The sequence below is a fragment of the Petromyzon marinus genome, chromosome 62 (genome assembly GCF_048934315.1).
Source record: "Petromyzon marinus isolate PM22_M1 ecotype Great Lakes invasive population chromosome 62, UKy_Petmar_22M1.pri1.0, whole genome shotgun sequence".
NCBI classification, from domain to species: domain Eukaryota; kingdom Metazoa; phylum Chordata; class Hyperoartia; order Petromyzontiformes; family Petromyzontidae; genus Petromyzon; species Petromyzon marinus.
Window position 1 is genome coordinate 7,823,322 of NC_133728.1, and position 25,264 is coordinate 7,848,585.

Consider the following 25,264-nt stretch of genomic DNA (forward strand, 5'->3'; position numbering starts at 1 on the left):
TAGCCACCGTGATGATGATGATAATGAGAGAGAGACACGCAAACTCCAAATATACAGCAGCAGTAGCAGGCACCATCAGTGGAGATCGAACCCACGACCTCCTGTATACCAGGCGAGGTAGTTAACATATCCCAGCCACCGTGATGATGATGATGATGAGAGACACGCAAACTCCAAATATACAGCAGTAGCAGGCACCATCAGTGGAGATCGAACCCACGACCTACCTGTATACCAGGCGAGGTAGTTAACATCTCATAGCCACCGTGATGATGATGATGATGAGCGACACGCAAACTCCAAATATACAGCAGCAGGCATCGTCAGAGTGGAGATCGAACCCACGACCTCCTGTATACCAGGCGAGGTAGTTAACATCTCCTAGCCACCGTGATGATGATGACGATGAGAGAGACACGCAAACTCCAGATATATAACAGGTGTCAGGGTCGGGATCGAACCCACGACCGCCTGTATACCTGGCGAGGTAGTTAACATCTCACCATCCTTTAACGCGAGATGCCAAAGCGCAACGCAGCTCCCGCCGGCCTCCTCACGTCGGACGGGGACGAGCGCGTTCCAGACGGACGAGGAAGCCGGGAGTAGCCCGGGAGAACGCCGCATCGCGCGAGCGGAGAGGGAGGAAGGGATGGAGGGGGCAACGCTCGATCCCCGTACGGATGGGAATCGTGCCACTCGCTGTACTGCCTTCATCTCGCCTTGGCTGCGAGCCAGATGAGATGGTGACCTGGGGCCCGTGATCTTCGTTCATTTGCAGCGAGATGGGATGGGGCCCGGACTTTCAGTGTGTGAGTGCGAGTGAGTGAGCTTGCCCGACACACACTTTCAGTGTGTGAGTGTGAGTGAGTGAGCTTGCCCGACACACACTTTCAGTGTGTGAGTGTGAGTGAGTGAGCTTGCCCGACACACACTTTCAGTGTGTGAGTGAGTGAGGTTGCCCGACACACACTTTCAGTGTGTGAGTGTGAGTGAGTGAGCTTGCCCGACACACACTTTCAGTGTGTGAGTGTGAGTGAGTGAGCTTGCCCGACACACACTTTCAGTGTGTGAGTGTGAGTGAGTGAGCTTGCCCGACACACACTTTCAGTGTGTGAGTGTGAGTGAGTGAGCTTGCCCGACACACACTTTCAGTGTGTGAGTGTGAGTGAGTGAGCTTGCCCGCCACACACTTTCAGTGTGTGAGTGTGAGTGAGTGAGGTTGCCCGACACACACTTTCAGTGTGTGAGTGTGAGTGAGTGAGCTTGCCCGACACACACTTTCAGTGTGTGAGTGTGAGTGAGTGAGGTTGCCCGACACACACTTTCAGTGTGTGAGTGTGAGTGAGTGAGCTTGCCCGACACACCGTTTGAAACAATTGTTGGGTTTTGTGACGACACCATCACCACCACCACCACGATGATGATGGTGGTGATGGGTGGGTGTTGTGTTTGTTCGCCATCTGTGTATTGTCGGTGGAGGCCGCTCTAAGCACCGCGCGGTTTAGGAATTGTCACGTTCCAGAACGCGTCCTGGTGGAGGGTAACTCGACATGACGTAGGGCACGCACACGTAGCGAGGGGGCGGGGCGAGGGTGGGTGGGGGGGGGCGGGGCGAGGGTGGGGGGCGTGGTCGCGATCAGAAACTGCAGACGAGGGGATTCGCTATCGATCACCGTCACGCGGACGGATCAGAGAGACGTCACAGTGGCGAGGTCACGTGGTGGGGCGCGAGGGATCGCGGTGATTTGGCACTGATCGACGAAGCCGCTCCTCCTCCTCCACCTCGTCTACCTCGTCCACTCCTCGACGAACTCAACCTCCTCCATACCCTCTAACCCTCCTGCCCCTCCTCCTCCTCCTCCCTCCTCCTCCTCCACATCCTCTTCCTCCTCATCCTCCTCATCCTCCTCATCCTCCTACTCCTCCTCCTCCTCACCCATCCTCGCTTGCTCCACATTCTCCTCTTCCACTCCTCCACCCTCTCTTGCACCTACTCCAACCCTCTCCTCCTCCACCCCCAACATCGTCTTTGCTCCTCCTAATCCTGCTCCAGCCTCCTCCCTCCACCTCCTCCTCCTCATCCTCCCTCCTCCCTTCTCCTCCCTTCTCCTCCACCTCCACCGTCACCTCCACCTCCTCCTCCTCCCTCCTCCCTTCTCCTCCCTCCTCCACCTTCTCCTCTCTTTCCTCCTCCTCATCCTCCTCCTCTTCCTCCTCCTCCCTCCTCCTCGTCCTCCTCCCCCCCTTTCATCCTCCTCCTTCTCACCCCCCCCCCCCCCCACACCTCCTCCACCCTCGTCCGCCCCGTGTTTTCAACTCCTAACTGCTCGGATCACGGTCTCCCCATCCGTTCTCCCATTATACCACTCGTCCACTCCGCTCCCACCACCACCACCACCACCTGCACCATCACCACCACCACCACCCTCACCACCACCATCTCCACCTTCTCCACCACCCTCACCACCAACACCCCCACCACCCTCACCACCACTTCCACCATCACCACCTCCACCACCTTCTCCACCACCCTCACCACCACCTCCACCACCACCACCACCACCACCACCTCCACCACCACCTTCTCCACCACCCTCACCACCACCTCCACCACCACCACCACCTCCACCACCACCTTCTCCATCACCCTCACCACCACCTCCACCACCTCCACCACGCCCCTCCCCTCGTTCGCCCCCGCCACCCCGCCCCGCCCGTTCCGCTGTAAGGGTCGTTCCTCAATTCTCGTTCTGTCTGAGTCCAATCGATTTCAACCCCACACACACAAACACGCACACACACACACACAGAGACACACACAGACACACAGACACGCACACACAGACACGCACACACAGACACACACAGACACACACAGACGCACAGACACACACAAACACGCACACAGACACACACAGCAACAACAACAACCGCCATTCGCCACTAAGTGGCGGTGACGTCACCACGACGATTGTGCCAGGCCATGTGCACCTTGAGGACACGTGAAGTGTCGAACGCCCGCGGGCAGGAGGTCACGGGGCAGACCCAGGTGGCACGGGTCGACTGACTGAGATGACTGGCTGGTGCACCACCTGTGCCCCCTACTGTGCCAATCTGCTGTGCTTTAGCCACCCGGCGCTCCGCTCGTTGTTCTGAGCGTCGCTCCTCCGCCCTCCGTTGTTGTTAGAGGGCGACTCCCTCCAACTGCTCAGTAGCATCCTTCACGAGCCTCCTCCACAGAGGCCGATCTTGACACCGCTGGTACCAGTCATCGGCAAGTCCACTCAGCTCCACGTCCTCCTGTACCACATCACTCCATCTCTTCTCTAGCCCGTGCCGCACCCGTTTAGCCCCCTCGATCCAGGCGAACAAAAGATGTTTCGGCATGCGGTGGCTGGGCATGCGGGCTACATGACCCAGCCATCGCAGCCTTGCCTGCCGGAGGAGCTCACCGATGGGACCTTGCCCAGATCTTTCAAGAATTTGTGAGCTCCTCACACAATCCAGCCTGGTTACACCCAGGATGGATCGTAGGCAGGCCAGCCTAAATGTTTTTAACCGGCGAAGACGTTCGCATAGAAACACACACACACACTGACACGCACAGACACACAGACTGACACGCACGTACACACACAGACAGAGACACGCACAAACACACAGACACACACAGACACGCACAGACACACACACGTGCATACAAGACAAAGATCCCCCGTATAGCCTGTTTCAGACTGTCGGGGCAAGTGCTGTTAGCGAGTAACACCTATGAAGGCCGGCACGGCACACAACCAGAGGGGTGGGTGGCCAGCAACCACGCCCGACCGCCTTTGTCTTCCCCAGTGGCGATTTTTACTACGCACACGCGCGAGCCCATAGCAAACGGCAGGCCTCTTCAAGGCATTTAATTGGATTTCCAGTTTCCAAATAGTTCCGCATTATTAAAAATGCGTTTGAAAAATAAAATGATGGATGAGAGGTTGGGTTGTCCGTGGAGAGGGTACGGGAGATACTAAATAACTAAATTCATGTTTCAGGGCACCTTCCTTTGGGGCTGTCCATAAATGACGTCACGCACCTGGGGAGGAGGGGGGGGGGTTAGACATTTGTGACGATGTGTAACGAGGGGAGGGGGGGTGGGGGTGTTTGAGAAATGTGACGTCACATCAAACTGAGCAACTTTAAATAAATATAGACACAACACGTTCTACTTAATTAAATAGACTTTAAAAAAAAAATTAGTTCTCCTACAACATCAGAGTGCAGCGCCACATTAAATACTCACTGCAATGGTTTGAAGCGATTTGAAGCATGTTTTATTTTCAAAATGGAAATATTTTTTTTTTTGGGGGGGGGTGGTGTGCGGGGCGGGGGGGGCAGAGCTTTGTGACGTCATATTTTGAGTGGGTGGGGGGGGGTCTGACTTTTTGTGACGCCGTGTGACGAGGGTGTGGGTGGGGGGTGGGTCAAAAATCGAGTGACGTCATTTATGTCAACAAAACCGCGTGTTGAGCTGTCTCTGGTGTGCACCAATCAGTTTCAAGGACAGTGCCAATATATGATCAGAGTATCGATCTTGATTGGAAGCTTTCGTGACGGCAGGGATCCATGCTCTCTTTGGTTACGTCGGTATGGTCATGTGGGTCACGCAGGAACAAAAATAGTCACTATGTAGACAAATAATCGTACTTTTTTAACTTGCATTCCGAACGCAAAGCGGTGTGGTTCACGCAGACTTGATTCCTTGTACGATGGTTTCAGTTTGCGTGCGTGTGTGTACGTGTGTGTGTGTACGTGTGTGTGTGTGTGTACGTGTGTGAGTGTGTGTGTACGTGTGTACGTGTGTGTGTGAGTGTGTACGTGTGTGTGTGAGTGCGTGTGTGTGTGTGAGTGTGTGTGTACGTGTGTGTGTGTACGTGTGTGTGTAGGCGTGTGTGTGTGTTCGTGTGTGAGTGTGTGTGTACGTGTGTGTGTGTAGGTGTGTGTGTGTGTGTACGTGTGTGTGTGAGTGTGTACGTGTGTGTGTGTACGTGTGTGTGTGTACGTGTGTGTGTGAGTGTGTGAGTGTGTGTACGTGTGTGTGTGAGTGTGTACGTGTGTGTGAGTGTGTGTACGTGTGTGTGTGTGTACGTGTGTGTGAGTGTGTACGTTTGTGTGTTTGTACGTGTGTGTGTGTACGTGTGTGAGTGTGTACGTGCGTGTGTGAGTGTGTACGTGTGTGTGAGTGTGTGTACGTGTGTGTGTGTGTACGTGTGTGTGAGTGTGTACGTTTGTGTGTTTGTACGTGTGTGTGTGTACGTGTGTGTGTGTGAGTGTGTACGTGCGTGTGTGAGTGTGTACGTGTGTGTGTGTGTACGTGTGTGTGTGTGGGGAGCGGTAGCGCAGCGCGGTTAGCGCGCTGCGCTATGAACCTGGCAACCCGGATTCGATTCCAGCTCACGGCCAACATCAGTGACGATCTGAACCGGTCCTGGGCCTCCCCTAGGTCGACTCAGCCTCAAATGAGTACCTGGTGCGGTGGATAAAAACATCGCCACTGGGAAGACAAAGGCGGTCGGGCGTGGTGCTGGCCACCCACCCCCTCGTTTTCAGTTCCGGCCTTCATAGGTGCTCGCTAACAGCACTTGCCCCTACAGTCTGTTAAGGCTACACGGGGGATCTTTTATCTTTGTCTGTGTGCAAGCGAACGCCCTTGGTATCGTGGCAGTGGTGGTGATGGTGGTGATGGTGGTGATGGTGGTGATGGTGATGGTGGTGGTTGTGATGGTGGTGGTGATGGTGGTGATGGTGGTGGTGATGGTGGTGGTGGTGATGGTGATGGTGGTCATGGTGATGGTGGTGGTGGTGATGGTGGTGGTGATGGTGGTGGTGATGGTGGTGATGGTGGTGGTGATGGTGGTGGTGGTGGTGGTGGTGATGGTGATGGTGGTGATGGTGGTGGTGGTGATGGTGGTGGTGATGGTGGTGGTGATGGTGATGGTGGTGGTGATGGTGGTGGTGATGGTAATGTTGGTGGTGATGGTGGTGGTGATGGTGATGGTGGTGGTGATGGTGATGGTGGTGATGGTGATGGTGGTGGTGATGGTGATGGTGGTGATGGTGGTGGTGATGGTGCTGGTGGTGATGGTGCTGGTGGTGATGGTGCTGGTGGTGATGGTGCTGGTGGTGATGGTGGTGATGGTGATGGTGGTGATGGTGGTGGTGGTGATGGTGGTGATGGTGGTGATGGTGCTGGTGGTGATGGTGGTGGTGGTGGTGGTGATGGTGGTGGTGATGGTGCTGGTGGTGATGGTGGTGATGGTGATGGTGGTGATGGTGGTGGTGGTAGTGGTGGTGGTGGTGATGGTGGTGGTGATGGTGGTGGTGATGGTGATGGTGGTGGTGATGGTGCTGGTGGTGATGGTGGTGGTGATGGTGGTGGTGATGGTGGTGATGGTGGTGGTGATGGTGGTGGTGGTGGTGGTGGTGATGGTGATGGTGGTGATGGTGGTGGTGGTGATGGTGGTGGTGATGGTGGTGGTGATGGTGATGGTAGTGGTGATGGTGGTGGTGATGGTAATGTTGGTGGTGATGGTGGTGGTGATGGTGATGGTGGTGGTGATGGTGGTGATGGTGATGGTGGTGGTGATGGTGATGGTGGTGATGGTGATGGTGGTGGTGATGGTGCTGGTGGTGATGGTGCTGGTGGTGATGGTGCTGGTGGTGATGGTGCTGGTGGTGATGGTGGTGATGGTGATGGTGGTGGTGATGGTGATGGTAGTGGTGATGGTGGTGGTGATGGTAATGTTGGTGGTGATGGTGGTGGTGATGGTGATGGTGGTGGTGATGGTGGTGATGGTGATGGTGGTGGTGATGGTGATGGTGGTGATGGTGATGGTGGTGGTGATGGTGCTGGTGGTGATGGTGCTGGTGGTGATGGTGCTGGTGGTGATGGTGCTGGTGGTGATGGTGGTGATGGTGATGGTGGTGGTGATGGTGGTGATGGTGGTGGTGATGGTGGTGATGGTGGTGATGGTGCTGGTGGTGATGGTGGTGGTGGTGGTGATGGTGGTGGTGATGGTGCTGGTGGTGATGGTGGTGATGGTGATGGTGGTGATGGTGGTGGTGGTGGTAGTGGTGGTGGTGGTGATGGTGGTGGTGATGGTGGTGGTGGTGATGGTGCTGGTGGTGATGGTGCTGGTGGTGATGGTGCTGGTGGTGATGGTGGTGATGGTGATGGTGGTGGTGATGGTGGTGATGGTGGTGGTGATGGTGGTGGTGGTGATGGTGGTGATGGTGGTGATGGTGCTGGTGGTGATGGTGGTGGTGGTGATGATGGAGTGGTGGCACAGTGGTTAGCGCATTCCGTTCGCTCCGGTTGATGTCAGGTGTAGAGCGGAGTAGCCGGTGGAAATCCATTGCAGGACAGATGGGGGAGGAGGAGAGAGAGAAAACACGCTAGGACAAAGATTCACCCGGAAAAGGCGACATGGTGGTGAGATGTTAACTACCTCGCCTGGTTTACAGGACGTCGTGGGTTTGATCCCGACCCTGACGATGCCTGCTGTATATTTGGAGTTTGCGTGTCTCTCTTCATCATCATCATCACGGTGGCTCGGAGATGTTAACTACTTCGCCTGGTTCACAGGAGGTCGTGGGTTCCATCCCGACCCTGACGATGCCTGCTGCTGCTGTATATATGGAGTTTGCGTGTCTCTCTTCATCATCATCATCACGGTGGCTAGGAGATGTTAACAACTTCGCCTGGTATGCAGGAGATCGTGGGCTCAATCCCGACCTTGACGATGCCTGCTGCTGCTGTATATTTGGAGTTAGCGATGTCTCTCTCTCTCATCATCATCATCATCACGGTGGCTAGGAGATGTTAACAACTTCGCCCGGTATACAGGAGATCGTGAGCTCGATCCCGACCCTGACGATGCCTGCTGTATATTTGGAGTTAGCGATGTCTCTCTCTCTCCCTCCCCGTGGTCGCGGGGGCTTTTCCCTCCACATTGATGAACACGCTCTGAGATGATTTCGCTGCTGCCGTACATTTACAATTCATGAAGGTGATGCAGATGATGATGATAAGCCACTTCGTTGAGCTATCATTTGCGACGGCCAGGTCGCTCATGAGAAAGAGCTGCTTCGCCCGGTGGGGCCTCGCCTGCTAAAATAAAAGAGTGGTCAAATAAATCAATAACACTAGTTTTTTTTTTTTTAAAGATGCGTTTGTACAGGCTGTGGGAGCAAACGTTTCGTTTTAACGGAGGCGAAACCAGCAAAAACCTGAGTTCAATTCCCATTCCATGCCTATGACATCGGTGGAGAGACAGATCTCAACCCCCGCCTCTCCGCTGACCATCTGTGGGGAAGTATGGTCAAGTCAGAAAACCGGAGTTGCATTTAGGTGCGCGCAATGTTTTCGATGCTGCTTGTGATGCAGTTAAAAAAGAAGGTCCTTCCTGATTCATGTCAGCACTGCATCGTCCCGGAGTTCTGACACGGTGATGTAAAGTTCACATGCCTTGAATCATTCACTCCCTCACCATCTCACTCACGCATTCACTCACGCGTACGCTCACCCACTCACTCACTCACTCGCGCATTCACCCACTCACTCACTCACTTTCTCACCCACTCACCATCTCACTCACGTATTCACTCACTCACTTTCTCACCCACTCACCATCTCACTCACGCATTCACTCACTCACTCACCCACTCACTCACCCACTCACGCACTCTCTCACCCACTCACCATCTCACTCACGCATTCACTCACTCACCCACTCACTCACTCACCTACTCACACATTCACTCACTCACTCACCCACTCACCATCTCACTCACGCATTCACCCACTCACTCACTTTCTCACCCACTCACCATCTCACTCACGTATTCACTCACTCACTCACTCACTTTCTCACCCACTCACCATCTCACTCACGTATTCACTCACTCACTCACTTTCTCACCCACTCACCCATCCTCTCACCCACTCACCATCTCACTCACGCATTCACTCACTCATCCACTCACTCACTCACTCACCTACTCACACATTCACTCACTCACTCACCCACTCACCATCTCACTCACGCATTCACCCACTCACTCACTTTCTCACCCACTCACCACCTCGCTCACGCATTCACTCACTCACTCACTCACTTTCTCACCCACTCACCATCTCATTCACGCATTGACTCACGCATTCACTCACACATTCACTCACTCACTCACCCACTCACGCATTCACCCACTCACCTGCTCTCTCACTCACTCACCATCATACTAATGCATTCACTCACTCACTCACCCGCTCACCCAATCATCATCTCACTCACGCATTCACTCACTCACTCACCCGCTCAGCCACTCACCATCTCACTCACGCATTCACTCACTCACTCACCTACTCAAGCATTCACCCACTCACCCACTCTCTCACCACCTCACCCACTCTCTCACCCACTCACCATCTCACTCACTCACCCACTCAATCATTCATGCATTCACCCGCTCACCCACTCACTCACCCATGCACGCATTCACTCACTCATCCACTCACTCACTCACCCACTCACCCACTCACTCACTCACCCATTCACGCATTCACTCAATCACTCACCCACCCACTCACCCACTCACTCACTCACGCATTCACCCGCTCACCCACTCTCTTACCCACTCACCATCTCACTCACTCACCCACTCACTCACCCGCTCACCCACTCTCTCACCCACTCACCATCTCACTCACTCACTCACCCACTCACTCACCCGCTCACCCACTCTCTCACCCACTCACTCACCCACTCACTCACGCATTCACTCACCCACTCACTCCCTCACTCACCCGCTCACCCACTTTCTCACCCATTCACTCACACATTCACTCACCCAGTCACTCACGCATTCACTCACTCTCCAACCCACTCACCCGCTCACCCACTTTCTCACCCACTCACTCACGCATTCACTCACCCACTCACCCACGCATTCACTCACCCACTCACCCACGCATTCACTCACCCACGCATTCACTCACCCACTCACCCACGCATTTACTCACCCACTCACCCACGCATTCACTCACCCACTCACCCACGCATTCACTCACCCACGCATTCACTCACCCACTCACCCACGCATTCACTCACCCACTCACCCACGCATTCACTCACCCACTCACCCACACATTCACTCACCCACGCATTTACTCACCCACGCATTCACTCACCCACTCACCCACACATTCACCCGCTCACCCCACTCTCTGGCGTTCCCGACCCGGTGAAACCAAATTGACTTTGAATTCCACGGGGATAATTCCGTCGAGCAGCGGATTTACAAAGGGCTCTAAACGATTCTTCTCATTACTGGATGGACGATGTGATTGATACCGTAGTCTTATAATTCGGTTCGCAGCACCCGCTCACTGAGCCTCGTTTTGAAATCCGTACGTTGGATCTCAGCACGATATATCGGATTAATTATCGCTCTGCCGCTTACAGTAAGTGATGTCATATTCTGTCCCAAAGGCAGTCGGCGCTTCCACGGATATATACATAAAAAAAAATTTCCCCACGTGACTTTGCTTCCACGGATATTGTTTTATTTTTTTTATTTTCAATGGCACTTCGTTCGCAGGCAAACTGCACTGCTGCGTTGTTTACCGCCGGCGCTTCCGCGGATTTATTTTTGTCCCTGGAAAAGGCAGGGATTGTGTAGCTTCCACGGATTTCTATTTTATCCTGGGGCCCCTCGGGCATATTTTAGTTGACCCGCAGCCTGCAGAATCGTGGCTGGTATGCCATGGAAGCTTCCGCGGATTTATTTTTGTCCCTGGAAAAGGCAGGGATTGAGTAGCATAACGGTTGCTTCCACGGATTTCTATTTCATCCTGGGGCCCCTCGGGCATATTTTAGTTGACCCCCAGCCTGCAGAATCGTGGCTGGTATGCCATGGGGGCTTCCGCGGATTTCTAATGCTTCCTAACCCTTAGAAATGTATTTGTTGATCCGCACATGCTGCGAGGCAGCATGGCCACGATGCGATTCGGCGCTTCCACGGATTTCTATTGCTTCCTCCCCCTTTGAAAAAAAAAACAGTGGCTCGGTTGGTCTGAAGTGTGTGATCCATCTGTAGCAATGCAGTCGATGGTCACGTCCGCGGATTTCTAATCATCCCTTGCAACAGGGTGAATCAGTATCGTGGGCTCACGCCCACTCGGTGCTTCCACGGATTTCTAATAATCCCTTGCAACGGGGGGAATCAGTATCGTGCGGCTCACACGCACTCGGTGCTTCCACGGATTTCTAATCGTCCCTTGCAACAGGGGGGGATCAGTATCGTGCGGCTCACACTCACTCGGTGCTTCCACGGATTTCTAATCGTCCCTTGCAACAAGGGGGGGATCAGTATCGTGCGGCTCACGTGCACTCGGTGCTTCCACGGATTTCTAATCGTCCCTTGCAACAGGGGGGAATCAGTATCGTGCGGCTCACGCTCACTCGGTGCTTCCACGGATTTCTAATCGTCCCTTGCAACAGGGGGGGATCAGTATCGTGCGGCTCACGTGCACTCGGTGCTTCCACGGATTTCTAATCGTCCCTTGCAACAGGGGGGGGATCAGTATCGTGCGGCTCACGTGCACTCGGTGCTTCCACGGATTTCTATTCTCACCCTCCACCACCACCACCACCACCGCAATCACCGCCTTTCTCACCACCAAACTTCCCTGCCGAGCGGTGATGGGTGGGATGGTGGGTAAGGAGTCGCCGTAGAAGTGAATCGAAGTGAATCGAGACGCCAAAAGGCGTACAACTCAAAAACAGCGCACTATCAGAGTTATTGAGGGCTCGGGGTGAATGTAAATGCTCTAAGAAAAGCCGTCTCGGGTGTGGACCAATCAAATGCAAGGACAGTGCCAATATTATTATCAGAGTTGTCTCTTTTTTGTTTGCATTTTCACTGCTTGTGTTGTGGTCATTGCAAACATGATGCCTTGAATAAAGGTGTCAGTTTTTTTTGTGCCAGTTAAAAGGGTAAAACCTATTCCTATATCTTGTTACTGTCAAAGGAGGTCTCATAATTTAAATATTTGTTGAATACTCTTTTTCTTCTTTCGGTAAAGTCACGTAGTAGGTGTAAAATGAAATAAATCACGACGTTTCGGGCACAACACAAGCGTCCATCATCAGGTGTGAATGCGTGGTCCTGCTGCAGAGGAAGGCTGTTTTAAAACACCTGATGACGGAAAGAACCAAAGAGTTTTAAACAAATAGTTTAGTTGCATTTGTACATATATATGTATGAAAGACAACACGACGTTATTCTGAGAGATACGTCAATGCCTCGGTGGGGATTTGCCTGGCAGAATCGGGGAATGGTTTAGTGTTTTGTATTGGCATGGGTTTGGGGTGATTCGTTGAGCTGTCCTGTACTTTGCACTCCGATCGCGTCCTTGTCTTGTGTATTGTTTATGGTTGTTGTTGTTGTAACACTGTGACCCCGTGCCCCCCTTTACTGGGCATCCGTGAATGACCGACCTTCATGGCTCATCAGATTCCTCCAGTATGGACAAATATGTTGATTCTGATGATTCTAAAAGCATGCAGGCTTTCGCGACCAATATCATCCATAATTGAGGGTTTTTTTTATTTGTTTTATTTTGGTACTTAGATCACGTGCATATATACGCGTCGTGAAACCCGCCGCTGACCGACGCACGTGCACACATCTCGGTCACGCGTAGACCCCAAAGAAGCATCGAGCTTAGGGGATGCAGAGAAGATCTGGGCATCATCATCATCATGCCCAGATCTTCGGGGAACTTGAGCGGACATACGGTAAAGCAGCATGGGCAATGGTTACAGGCCGGGGAAACGTGGTTCGCCGCTTTGTAAGTTGACGATAGGATTTTGGAAGAAAAATAAAACGTGTTCTGTTTTGATTTGAAGCTTCCGTCACCGCAGAGATTCATATTCTTGGTTCTTTCGGTGTTAAAAAGTCACCACCACGTAGAAGTGTAAACAATAAAATAATAAAAAAACATAACACTAAAATAGTTTTTTCTTGCTGTGGTTTTCACACCTGATGATGATTGCTTGTGTTGCAGTCGGAACCTCGTGAGAATTTTAATGTTTTTTTTTATTTTTGTATTATTTTATTGTTTCCCTTCTACGTGATGACTTTACCGAGAGAACCAACAATACCGTGATCTGTGTTTAAACTGGAAGCCGGCGGCAGGGAGGCCAAAGCGAGTGTAACGCGATGTGTGGTCCCCGGGTTAACACCCCAGCAGCCGCATTCCGAACATGCCGCAAATCGATTAGCACCTTCTTAGCCACGCCCAGACATTGGCAATAATCAATGCGAGCTGAGACGAAGACATGGGACCGAGAGGATTACGGGGAGATATTCTGAAGATGGAAAAAATAACCAAAGTCTTTGTGATATTCCTAACGCGATGCTTGAAGGAGCAATGTGTGGATCACAGACGAAAGCTTTGAATCAAAATTTGACCACTAGATTTCGTGGAGTTCCCCGTGCCTGCCGGGCTGATTACGTGACCCCCCTCCCCCGGTCAGTCGCAAACGCGGCAGGGGGCACCTTTGGGAAGTTGGTCGGCTCACGCAATTCGGCATCGCCTCCGTTGTTACGCCGTTCATATTGGGGGACGTTTCGTCGCAATCGACTTTCGATTGAAGCCGGCGCCGAAGTGAGCGCCGGGAGGGCCAACGGATGTGATATCGGGCTCGGTTACGAAAGTAAATTTGAGTGGCATACGCCTAGCAATGACACTCGAGGCCAAGACTTCGGAGCAAATGACCCAGGTGGGAGCGTATGAATACCAATGAGCAGAGGGCCCACAACGGGAACCGTCAGGAACCCAAAGCGAAACGGGGCTGGGAGCAGATTTAAAATGTAACTGGGCTTTAGTTTTTTGGTGTTTGCGTGTTTCTCTCTCTCTCTCTGATCATCATCATCATCATCACGGTGGCTATGAGATGTTAACTACCTCGCCTGGTGTACAGGAGGTGCGTGGGTTCGATTCCGACCCTGACGATGCCTGCTGCTGTAGTTTTTGGAGTTTGCGTGTCTCTCTCTCATCATCATCATCACGGTGGCTATGAGATGTTAACTACCTCGCCTGGTATACAGGAGGTCGTGGGTTCGATTCCGACCCTGACAATGCCTGCTGCTGTAGTTTTTGGAGGTTGCGTGTCTCTCTCTCTCATCATCATCATCACGGTGGCTACGAGATGTTAACTACTTTGCCTGGTATACAAGAGGTCGTGGGTTCAATCCTGACCCTGACAATGCCTGCTGCTGTATATTTGTAGTTTGCGTGTCTCTCTCTCTCTCTCTCCCTCCCAATGGCCGCGTGGATTTCCTTATCCCCCTCCCGCCCCTCCACATTTAAAATGAACATCACGCGTTTAGAGTGATGTGGCTTCTCCTACACATTGATGATGCTGATGTCAAGCCACTCTGTGGAGCTCACCATTTGAGGATAGGCAGTGTGACCTTCTGATTAAAGGGCTCTACAGTAGCTCTGTGAGAGCCTTCACCTGGCAACGATGAAATAATAATAATAACAAAATAGTAATTAGTTTATGGATAGCCGTAGCAGCAGCATCAGCAGCAGAGGCAATAACTAAATCCACGCGACCATTGAACACGATCACCATTTGGACGATTACGTTGAATGTTTAACACGTAGGAGGCTTTCGCGACCCATATGATTCTTAATAAAGGTTTATTGGGTTCGTATAAATGTTGTGTCAAATCAACAAAACGCCAAATAGTTACTAGTATAGTGTATAGTAGTGTATAGTAGTGTATAGTGTAGTATATAATAGTGTAGTGTATAGTGTAGTTTCTAGTAGTATAGTGTAGTGTATAGTAGCATAGTGTAGTGTATAGTGTAGTGTATAGTAGGATTGTCTAGTGTATAGTAATGTAGTGTGTAGTAGTATAGTGTAGTGTATAGTAGTGTAGTGTATAGTATTATAGTGTATAGTAGTGTAGTGTATGGTAGTATAGTGTAGTGTATAGCAGTGTAGTGTATAGTAGTATAGTGCGTATTAGTGTAGTGTATAGTAGTATAGTGTATACTAGTGTAGTGTATAGTAGTATAGTGTAGTGTATAGTGTAGTGTATAGTAGGATAGTCTAGTGTATAGTAATGTAGTGTGTAGTAGTATAGTGTAGTGTATAGCAGTGTAGTGTATAGTAGTATAGTGTAGTGTATAGTGTAGTGTATAGTAGTGTATAGTGTAGTGTATAGTAGTATAGTGTAGTGTATAGTGTAGTGTGTTGGGAGAACAAATCGACAACAATTACAATTTTATTAGTACGACGTTTCGCTGGCGATGACCTCCAGCGTCAGCGGGCGATTTGCCAGAATCGTGAAACGATCCGCCTGCTTCAGGTCTTGAATAGCGCAGCAGGAACACGTGACCACCGATTACCCAATCAGGTGCAGAGATCCAGCACACCGCTGTAGAGCTGAAGCAGTAATCTCATTGGCGTGTTTTTATATTCTTAGCTCTTTCGGTAAAGTCACGTTGAAGGGAAACAATAAAATAATAAAATCTATATAAAACAATAAAAAAAATTCTCACGACGTTTCGACCATAACACAAGCGGTCATCATCAGATGTGAAAAGCAACGGCATGAAACATTTGAAAGAAGTGGCGGTTAGCGTTTATTGATTTATTTTTCAACGGTGTTTTTATTTATTTAAAACAAAAAAACCTTCAACTTCTCCAAGACAGAGGTTCTTTGTAAGCCATCTGGCTACCATGAGAGATTCGTTCATGAGGCTATCCACACATACGAACACAGAGACAATTTCAACCGAGAAGATGGATTCTGGCTTAGCAATCATTGGAAGGATTTGATTAACCATTTCGGGTCTTAATTGATTGTTCACGCTTACGGTGGCTTTCAGACAGCATACATTAATTTTTCGTCTCCCCCCTCCTCTTTTCAGAACATAGATGGACTCGTCCTTCTAAATAAACTGCCAAATCGCTGCCCGTGGTGCTAACGTTTTTTTGTTAATAAGTAAATAAAAACACCGTTTAAAAATAAATAAATGCGAAACGCCACTTCTTTCAAATGTCTCATGCCGTTGGTTTTCACACCTGATGATGACCCTTTGTGTTATGGCCGAAACGTCGTGAGAATTTTTTTTATTGTTTTTTGATATATATATATTTTTTATTATTTTGTTGTTTCCCTTCAACGTGACTTTACCGAAAGAGCTAAGAATATGAATTACTGCAGTCACGAAAGCTTTAAATCAAAATTAATTGGCGTTTTGTTTGCGTGGAGAGTTACTTCGAAACATTTATACCAAGGCCGTAATCATAATATATATTGGGGGGGGGGGGGTGGGGGGCACATCCCCCACCCCAATATATATAATAATAAAAACATTTATATGCTATGTAAATAATAGCAATAATTTGCAAAAACTTTGGCCACAATATCTGGACATGTGTTCATATAACAATGCATAGATTTCGGTTTATGTGATTGCGGTTATGGCTGTTACTTTATTAATCCCTAATCTCTGCCATTACATACAATGAAACAAGAAAATATAAAAAAGATTAAAAAAAAACAGAGCAATGTAATACAATAACACTATTAGACATTATTGTAACAAAATGAAAATAATAATAATTAAAAAAATCGATCCCATCTGTTAGTGAATTTTTAAATATTTTTAGGCAGGAAATGGCAGGAAATTTATTTTCACATTCAGATTTTTTTTTCTGGTTTCTGAGGAGGGGGTGAGGGGGGGCTCTAGACCCCCTGGAATATTTAGTCTCCCCCCCAATGTTGACTCTTCATGGCTACGGCCTTGATTTATACCCACGAGATTTAACCCCACCCCCCCAAAAAAAAACTTTATTATGAATACGTAGAATATGCTGGCAGTGGAGCAGTGATACTTTTTATTTAGGGGGTTTGTGGGGGCTGTACCTCCGTCTCCTCTCCTCCCTCAAACTCCTGCAGACTTGCCTACACCCTCCACACCCACCCACACCCACCCACACCCACCCACCCTGCACCCACACCCACCCACACCCACCCACCCTGCACCCACACCCACCCACACCCACCCACCCTGCACCCACACCCACCCACACCTACCCTGCACCCACACACACCCAGCCACACCCCTCCACACCCACCCACACCCACCCACACCCACCCACACCCACCCACCCTGCACCCACACCCACCCACACCCACCCTGCACCCACACACACCCACCCACACCCCTCCACATCCACCCACACCCACCCACACCCACCCACACCCACCCACACCCACCCACCCTGCACCCACACCCACCCACACCCACCCTGCACCCACACACACCCACCCACACCCCTCCACACCCACCCACACCCACCCACACCCACCCACCCTGCACCCACACCCACCCACACCCACCCACACCCACCCACACCCCTCCACACCCTCCCACACTCACCCACACCCACCCACCCTGCACCCACACCCACCCACACCCACCCTGCACCCACACCCACCCACACCCCTCCACACCCACCCACACCCACCCACACCCACCCACCCTGCACCCACACCCACCCACACCCACCCTGCACCCACACACACCCACCCACACCCCTCCACACCCACCCACACCCACCCACACCCAGCCACCCTGCACCCACACCCACCCACACCTACCCTGCACCCACACACACCCACCCACACCCCTCCACACCTACCCACACCCACCCACACCCACCCACCCTGCACCCACACCCACCCACACCCACCCACACCCACCCACACCCCTCCACACCCACCCACACACACCCACATACACCCACACCCCTCCACACCCACCCACACCCACACACACCCACCCTGCACCCACCCACACCCCTCCACACCTACCCACACCCACCCACACCCACCCACCCTGCACCCACACCCACCCACACCCACCCACACCCACCCACACCCCTCCACACCCACCCACACACACCCACATACACCCACACCCCTCCACACCCACCCACACCCACACACACCCACCCTGCACCCACCCACACCCCTCCACACCTACCCACACCCACCCACACCCACCCACCCTGCACCCACACCCACCCACACCCACCCACACCCACCCACACCCCTCCACACCCACCCACACCCACACACACCCACAAACACCCACCCACACCCCTACACACCAACCCACACCCCTCCACACCCACCCACACCCACCCTGCACCCACCCACACCCACCAACACCCACCCACCATGCACCCACACCCACCCACACCCACCCACCCTGCACCCACACCCACCCACACCCACCCACACCCCTCCACAACCCACCCACACCCACCCACCCTGCACCCACACCCACCCACACCCACCAACACCCACCCACACCCCTCCACACCCACCCACACCCACCCCACACCCCTCCACACCCACCCACACCCCTCCACACCCCTCCACACCCACCCACACCCACCCACACCAACCCACACCCCTCCACACCCACCCACCCTGCACCCACACCCACCCACACCCACCCACCCTGCACCCACACCCACCCACACCCACCCACCCTGCACCCACACCCCTCCACACCCACTCACACCCACCCACCCTGCACCCACCCACACCCCTCCACACCCACCCACACCCACCCACACCCACCCACACCTACCCATACCCACCCACACCCCTCCACACCCACCCACCCTGCACCCACACCCCTCCACACCCACCCACCCACACCCACCCACACCCCTCCACACCCACCAACACCCACCCACCCTGCACCCACACCCCTCCACGCCCACCCACCCACACCCACCCACACCCCTCCACACCCACCCACACCCACCCACACCCACCCACACCCCTCCACACCCACCCACCCACCCTGCACCCGTTCGCCCGCCTGGTGTAACCCTTTAATTGGGGGGCAGGAAAGCAATTAGGGTCTGAATGTAATCACGGCGACTCTTTATGACTACGGAGAATTTGCATATCTGGCAAGCGCGACTCGCTATGATCCGCAGTGTGGGGCGGCGGGTGTTGTGTGTGTTGTGTGTGTGTGTTGTGTGTGTGTTGTGTGTGTGTTGTGTGTGTAGTGTAGTGTGTGTGTGTTGTGTGTGTGTTGTGTGTGTGTTGTGTGTGTAGTGTGGTTGTGTGTGTGTTGTGTGTGTTGTGTGTGTGTGTTGTGTGTGTGTGTTGTGTGTGTGTTGTGTGTGTGTTGTGTGTGTAGTGTAGTGTGTGTGTGTTGTGTGTGTGTTGTGTGTGTGTTGTGTGTGTAGTGTGGTTGTGTGTGTGTTGTGTGTGTAGTGTGGTTGTGTGTGTGTTTTGTGTAGTGTGTGTTGTGTGTTGTGTGTGTGTTTTGTGTAGTGTGTGTTGTGTGTTGTGTGTGTGTTGTGTGTGTGTTGTGTATGTTGTGTGTGTAGTGTGTGTGTAGTGTGTGTTGTGTGTGTTGTGTGTGTGTGTGTAGTGTGTGTGTAGTGGGTGTGTAGTGTGTGTGTTGTGTGTGTTGTGTGTAGTGTGTGTGTTGTGTGTGTGTTGTGTGTGTGTTGTGTGTGTGTTGTGTGTGTGTAGTGTGTGTGTAGTGGGTGTGTTGTGTGTGTGTAGTGTGTGTAGTGTGTGTAGTGTGTGTTGTGTGTGTTGTGTGTGTGTTGTGTGTGTGTTGTGTGTGTAGTGTGGTTGTGTGTGTGTTTTGTGTAGTGTGTGTTGTGTGTTGTGTGTGTGTAGTGTGTGTGTAATGTGTGTGTGTAGTGTGTGTGTGTTGTGTGTGTGTTGTGTGTGTGTGTGTTGTGTGTGTGTTGTGTGTGTGTGTAGTGTGTTTGTTGTGTGTGTGTAGTGTGTGTGTAATGTGTGTGTGTAGTGTGTGTGTGTGTTGTGTGTGTGTGATGTGTGTGTAGTGTGTGTGTTGTGTGTGTTGTGTGTAGTGTGTGTGTTGTGTGTAGTGTATGTTGTGTGTGTGTTGTGTGTGTGTGTTGTGTGTGTTGTGTGTGTGTGATGTGTGTGTAGTGTGTGTGTTGTGTGTGTTGTGTGTAGTGTGTGTGTTGTGTGTAGTGTATGTTGTGTGTGTGTTGTGTGTGTGTGTTGTGTGTGTTGTGCGTGTGTGTTGTGTGTGTGTTGTGTGTGTGTTTTGTGTAGTGTGTGTTGTGTGTGTTGTGTGTGTTGTGTGTGTAGTGTGTGTGTGTGCAGTGTGTGTTGTGTGCGTGTGTTGTGTGTGTAGTGTGTGTGTGTGTGTTGTGTGTGTTGTGTGTGTTGTGTGTGTGTTGTGTGTGTGTGGTGTGTGTGTTGTGTGTGTTGTGTGTGTAGTGTGTGTTGTGTGTGTTCTGTGTGTGTTGTGTGTGTTTAGTGTGTGTGTTGTGTGTGTTGTGTGTGTGTGTTGTGTGTGTGTAGTGTGTGTGTTGTGTGTGTTGTGTGTGTTGTGTGTGTAGTGTGTGTAGTGTGTGTTGTGTGTGTGTTGTGAGTGTTGTGTGTGTGTGTTGTGGGTGTGTTGTGTGTGTGTTTTGTGTAGTGTGTGTTGTGTGTGTTGTGTGTGTGTTGTGTGTGTGTAGTGTGTGTCGTGTGTGTGTGTGTTGTGTGTGTTGTGCGTGTGTGTTGTGTGTGTGTTGTGTGTGTAGTGTGTGTGTAGTGTGTTGTGTGTGTGTAGTGTGTGTGTAGTGTGTGTGTAGTGTGTGTGTGTTGTGTGTGTAGTGTGTTGTGTGTGTGTAGTGTGTTGTGTGTGTGTGTGTTGTGTGTGTAGTGTGTGTAGTGTGTGTAGTGTGTGTGTAGTAGTGTGTGTGTAGTAGTGTGTGTGTAGTAGTGTGTGTTGTGTGTGTTGTGTGCGTGTGTTGTGTGTGTAGTGTGTGTGTTGTGTGTGTTGTGTGTGTTGTGTGTGTGTTGTGTGTGTGTAGTGTGTGTTGTGTGTGTTGTGTCTGTGTGTGTGGTGTGTGTGTAGTGTGTGTAGTGTGTAGTGTGTGTGTGTGTTGTGTGTAGTGTGTGTGTAGTGTGTAGTGTATGTGTAGTGTGTGTGTAGTGTTTGTGTAGTGTGTGTTGTGTGTAGTGTGTGTGTGTTGTGTGTGTTGTGTGTGTTGTGCGTGTGTGTTGTGTGTGTGTTGTGTGTTGTGTGTGTGTTGTGTGTGTGTGTTGTGTGTGTGTTGTGTGTTTGTGTTGTGTGTGTTGTGTGTGTAGTGTGTGTAGTGTGTGTGTGTAGTGTGTGTGTGTAGTGTGTGTAGTGTCTGTTGTGTGTAGTGTGTGTTGTGTGTTGTGTGTGTAGTGTGTGTGTTGTGTGTGTGTAGTGTGTGTGTTGTGTGTTGTGTGTGTAGTGTGTGTTGTGTGTTGTGTGTGTGTTGTGTGTGTTGTGTGTGTGTTGTGTGTGTTGTGTGTAGTGTTGTGTGTAGTGTGTGTTTTGTGTGTGTGTTGTGTGTAGTGTGTGTGTTGTGTGTAGTGTGTGTGTGTGTTGTGTGTGTGTAGTGTGTTGTGTGTGTGTGTTGTGTGTGTGTAGTGTGTGTAGTGTGTGTGTAGTGTGTGTGTAGTGTGTGTGTGTGTGGTGTGTGTGTAGTGTGTGTGTAGTGTGTGTGTAGTGTGTGTGTAGTGTGTGCATTGTGTGTGCGTTGTGTGTGTGTGTGCGTTGTGTGTGTGTTGTGTGTGTGTTGTGTGTGTTGTGTGTGTAGTGTGTGTAGTGTGTGTGTGTAGTGTGTGTGTGTAGTGTGTGTAGTGTCTGTTGTGTGTAGTGTGTGTTGTGTGTTGTGTGTGTAGTGTGTGTGTTGTGTGTGTGTAGTGTGTGTGTTGTGTGTTGTGTGTGTGTAGTGTGTGTTGTGTGTGTGTTGTGTGTGTTGTGTGTGTGTTGTGTGTAGTGTGTGTTGTGTGTAGTGTTGTGTGTAGTGTGTGTGTTGTGTGTGTGTTGTGTGTAGTGTGTGTGTTGTGTGTAGTGTGTGTGTGTTGTGTGTGTGTAGTGTGTGTTGTGTGTTGTGTGTGTGTGTTGTGTGTGTGTAGTGTGTGTAGTGTGTGTGTAGTGTGTGTGTAGTGTGTGTGTGTGTAGTGTGTGTGTGTAGTGTGTGTGTAGTGTGTGTGTAGTGTGTGTGTAGTGTGTGCGTTGTGTGTGTGTGTGCGTTGTGTGTGTGTGTGTAGTGTGTGCGTTGTGTGTGTGTTGTGTGTGTGTTGTGTGTGTTGTGTGTGTTTAGTGTGTGTGTTGTGTGTTTGTTGTGTGTGTTGTGTGTGTTGTGTGTGTGTTGTGTGTGTGTTGTGTGTAGTGTGTGTGTGTTGTGTGTGTGTTGTGTGTGTGTTGTGTGTAGTGTGTTTGTGTGTTGTGTGTGGTGTGTGTGTTTTGTGTGTGTTGTGTGTTGTGTAGTGTGTGTAGTGTGTGTGTGTGTTGTTTGTGTGTGTTGTGTGTAGTGTGTTTTGTGTGTAGTGTGTGTGTTGTGTGTAGTGTGTGTGTAGTGTGTGTTGTGTGTAGTGTGTGTGTTGTGTGTAGTGTGTGTTTTGTGTGTGTTGTGTGTGTGTTGTGTGTGTTGTGTGTGTGTGTTGTGTGTGTAGTGTGTGTAGTGTGTAGTGTGTGTTGTGTGTGTTGTGTGTGTAGTGTGTGTTGTGTGTGTGTGTAGTGTGTAATGTGTGTGTTGTGTGTGTGTGTTGTGGGTGTGTGTGTTGTGTGTGTGTGTGTTGTGTGTGTGTAGTGTGTGTTGTGTGTGTAGTGTGTGTGTTGTGTGTGTGTGTTGTGTGTGTTGTGTGTGTGTGTGTGTTGTGTGTGTGTGTGTTGTGTGTGTGTACTGGGTATTGTGGGTGTGTTGTGTGTGTGTGTTGTTGGTGTGTTGTGTGTGTGTTTTGTGTAGTGTGTGTTGTGTGTGTTGTGTGTGTGTAGTGTGTTTGTTGTGTGTCTGTTGTGTTTGTGTGTTGTGGGTGTTGTGTGTGTTATGTGTGTGTGTTGTGTGTGTGTAGTGTGTGTGTGTTGTGTATGTGTTGTGTGTAGTGTGTGTTGTGTGTGTGTGTTGTGTGTGTGTTGTTTGTGTTTTGTGTGTGCGCGTGTCTTGAACTTAGGTCAACTCAGCCGTAAAATGAATAACCTAGCGCAGGTGTGTGAGAGAGAAAAAACGTCGCCACTAGGGGAGACAAAGGCGGTTGGGCGTGGAGGATACTGATCATGATGGTGATGATGATGGTGATGATGAGGACCATGGGGATGCTGGTGGTGATGGTGGTGATGGTGATGATGGTGATGATGATGGTGATGATGGTGATGATGATGATGGTGATGATGATGGTGATGATGGTGGTGATGATGGTGATGATGATGGTGATGATGGTGATGATGGTGATGATGATGGTGATGATGGTGATGATGATGGTGATGATGGTGATGATGATGGTGCTGATGATGATGGTGATGATGATGGTGATGATGGTGATGATGATGATGGTGCTGATGATGATGGTGATGATGATGGTGATGATGGTGATGATGATGGTGATGATGGTGATGGTGATGATGGTGATGATGGTGTTGACTATGGGGATGCTGATGATGATGGCGGTGATGGTGATGATGGTGATGATGATGGTGATTATGATGATGGTGCTGATGTTGATGGTGATGATGGTGATGATGGTGATGGTGCTGATGATGATGGTGATGATGGTGATGATGGTGATGATGGTGATGATGCTGATGATGATGGTGATGATGGGGGTGCTGATGATGATGGTGATGATGATGGTGATGATGATGTTGAAGAATTTATTTTTAATCTTTCTGGCAATAATGCAACACGAGTTGTCTTAAGATGATCAAACACCAAATCGAGGCCTTTTGCCAAGTTATTCCGTGTCTGCTGTAACCACACGCACGGCACTTGTGATGAACATGCGAATTAAACATGGCTCTGATGACAATAATAATAATGATGTCTGCATTTCGATTTATAGCTTTCGTCACTGCAGGGATTCGTCTTCTTTGGTTCTTTCGGTAAAGTCACGTAGAATGAGAATAAAATAATAAAATAACACAATAAAATTCTCACGACGTTTCGGCCACAACGCAAGCGGCCGTCTTCAGGTGAAAGGTACAGACCTGGCGAGACGACAGAGCTTCAATGAACGATGTTAAGATTCGTAGCGACTTTTTAAGCTGGTTGGGATAAGTGAGGCACCTTGACAAAGGGGTTTACATATCAATAGCTGAGGGAGTAGCTTGTGACTGGTCACAGGAACGGCTATGTTAAAGTCAAAACCTACACATCCACAGAGGCAACTAGTAATTTCGCATTGAAATAGCTAAGGGATTAGCTTGTGACTGGTCACAGAAATAGATGTTAAAGTAAAGGCCTACACATCCACAGAGCTTCAATGAACGCTGTTAAGATTCGTAGCGACTTTTAAGCTGGTTGGGAGAAGTGAGGCACCTTGACAAAGGGGTTTACATATCAAATAACTGAGGGATTAGGTTGTGACTGGTCACGGAAATGGCTATGTTAAAGTCAAAACCTACACATCCACAGAGGCAACTAGTAATTTAGCATTGCAATAGCGAATGGATTAGCTTGTGACTGGTCACAGGAATGGCTATGTTAAAGTCAAAACCTACACATCCACAGAGGCAACTAGTAATTTAGCATTGCAATAGCTAAGGGATTAGCTTGTGACTGGTCACAGGAATGGCTATGTTAAAGTCAAAACCTACACATCCACAGAGGCAACTAGTAATTTAGCATTGCAATAGCTAAGGGATTAGCTTGTGACTGGTCACAGGAATGGCTATGTTAAAGTCAAAACCTACACATCCACAGAGGCAACTAGTAATTTAGCATTGAAATAGCTAAGGGATTAGCTTGTGATTGGTCACAGGAATGGCTATGTTAAAGTCAAAACCTACACATCCACAGAGGCAACTAGTAATTTAGCATTGCAATAGCTAAGGGATTAGCTTGTGACTGGTCACAGGAATGGCTATGTTAAAGTCAAAACCTACACATCCACAGAGGCAACTAGTAATTTAGCATTGCAATAGCTAAGGGATTAGTTTGTGACTGGTCACAGGAAATGGCTATGTTAAAGTCAAAACCTACACATCCACAGAGGCAACTAGTAATTTAGCATTAAAATAGCTAAGGGATTAGCTTGTGCAAATAGCTGAGGGATTAGCTTGTGACTGGTCACGGAAATGCCATTTGTATTATTACGTGACTTTACCGAAAGAACCAAGAATTTGAATCCCTATTTCATTATTTCCCTTCCACGT

General features: G+C 50.3%; 1 protein-coding gene across 1 annotated transcript in view; it reads left to right on the top strand.

Moving 5' to 3' along the window:
- The window catches only part of LOC116955861 (limbic system-associated membrane protein-like), a 768,583-nt gene that overhangs the window by 394,643 nt on the left and 348,676 nt on the right, over positions 1-25,264 (top strand). The window lies entirely within an intron of this gene.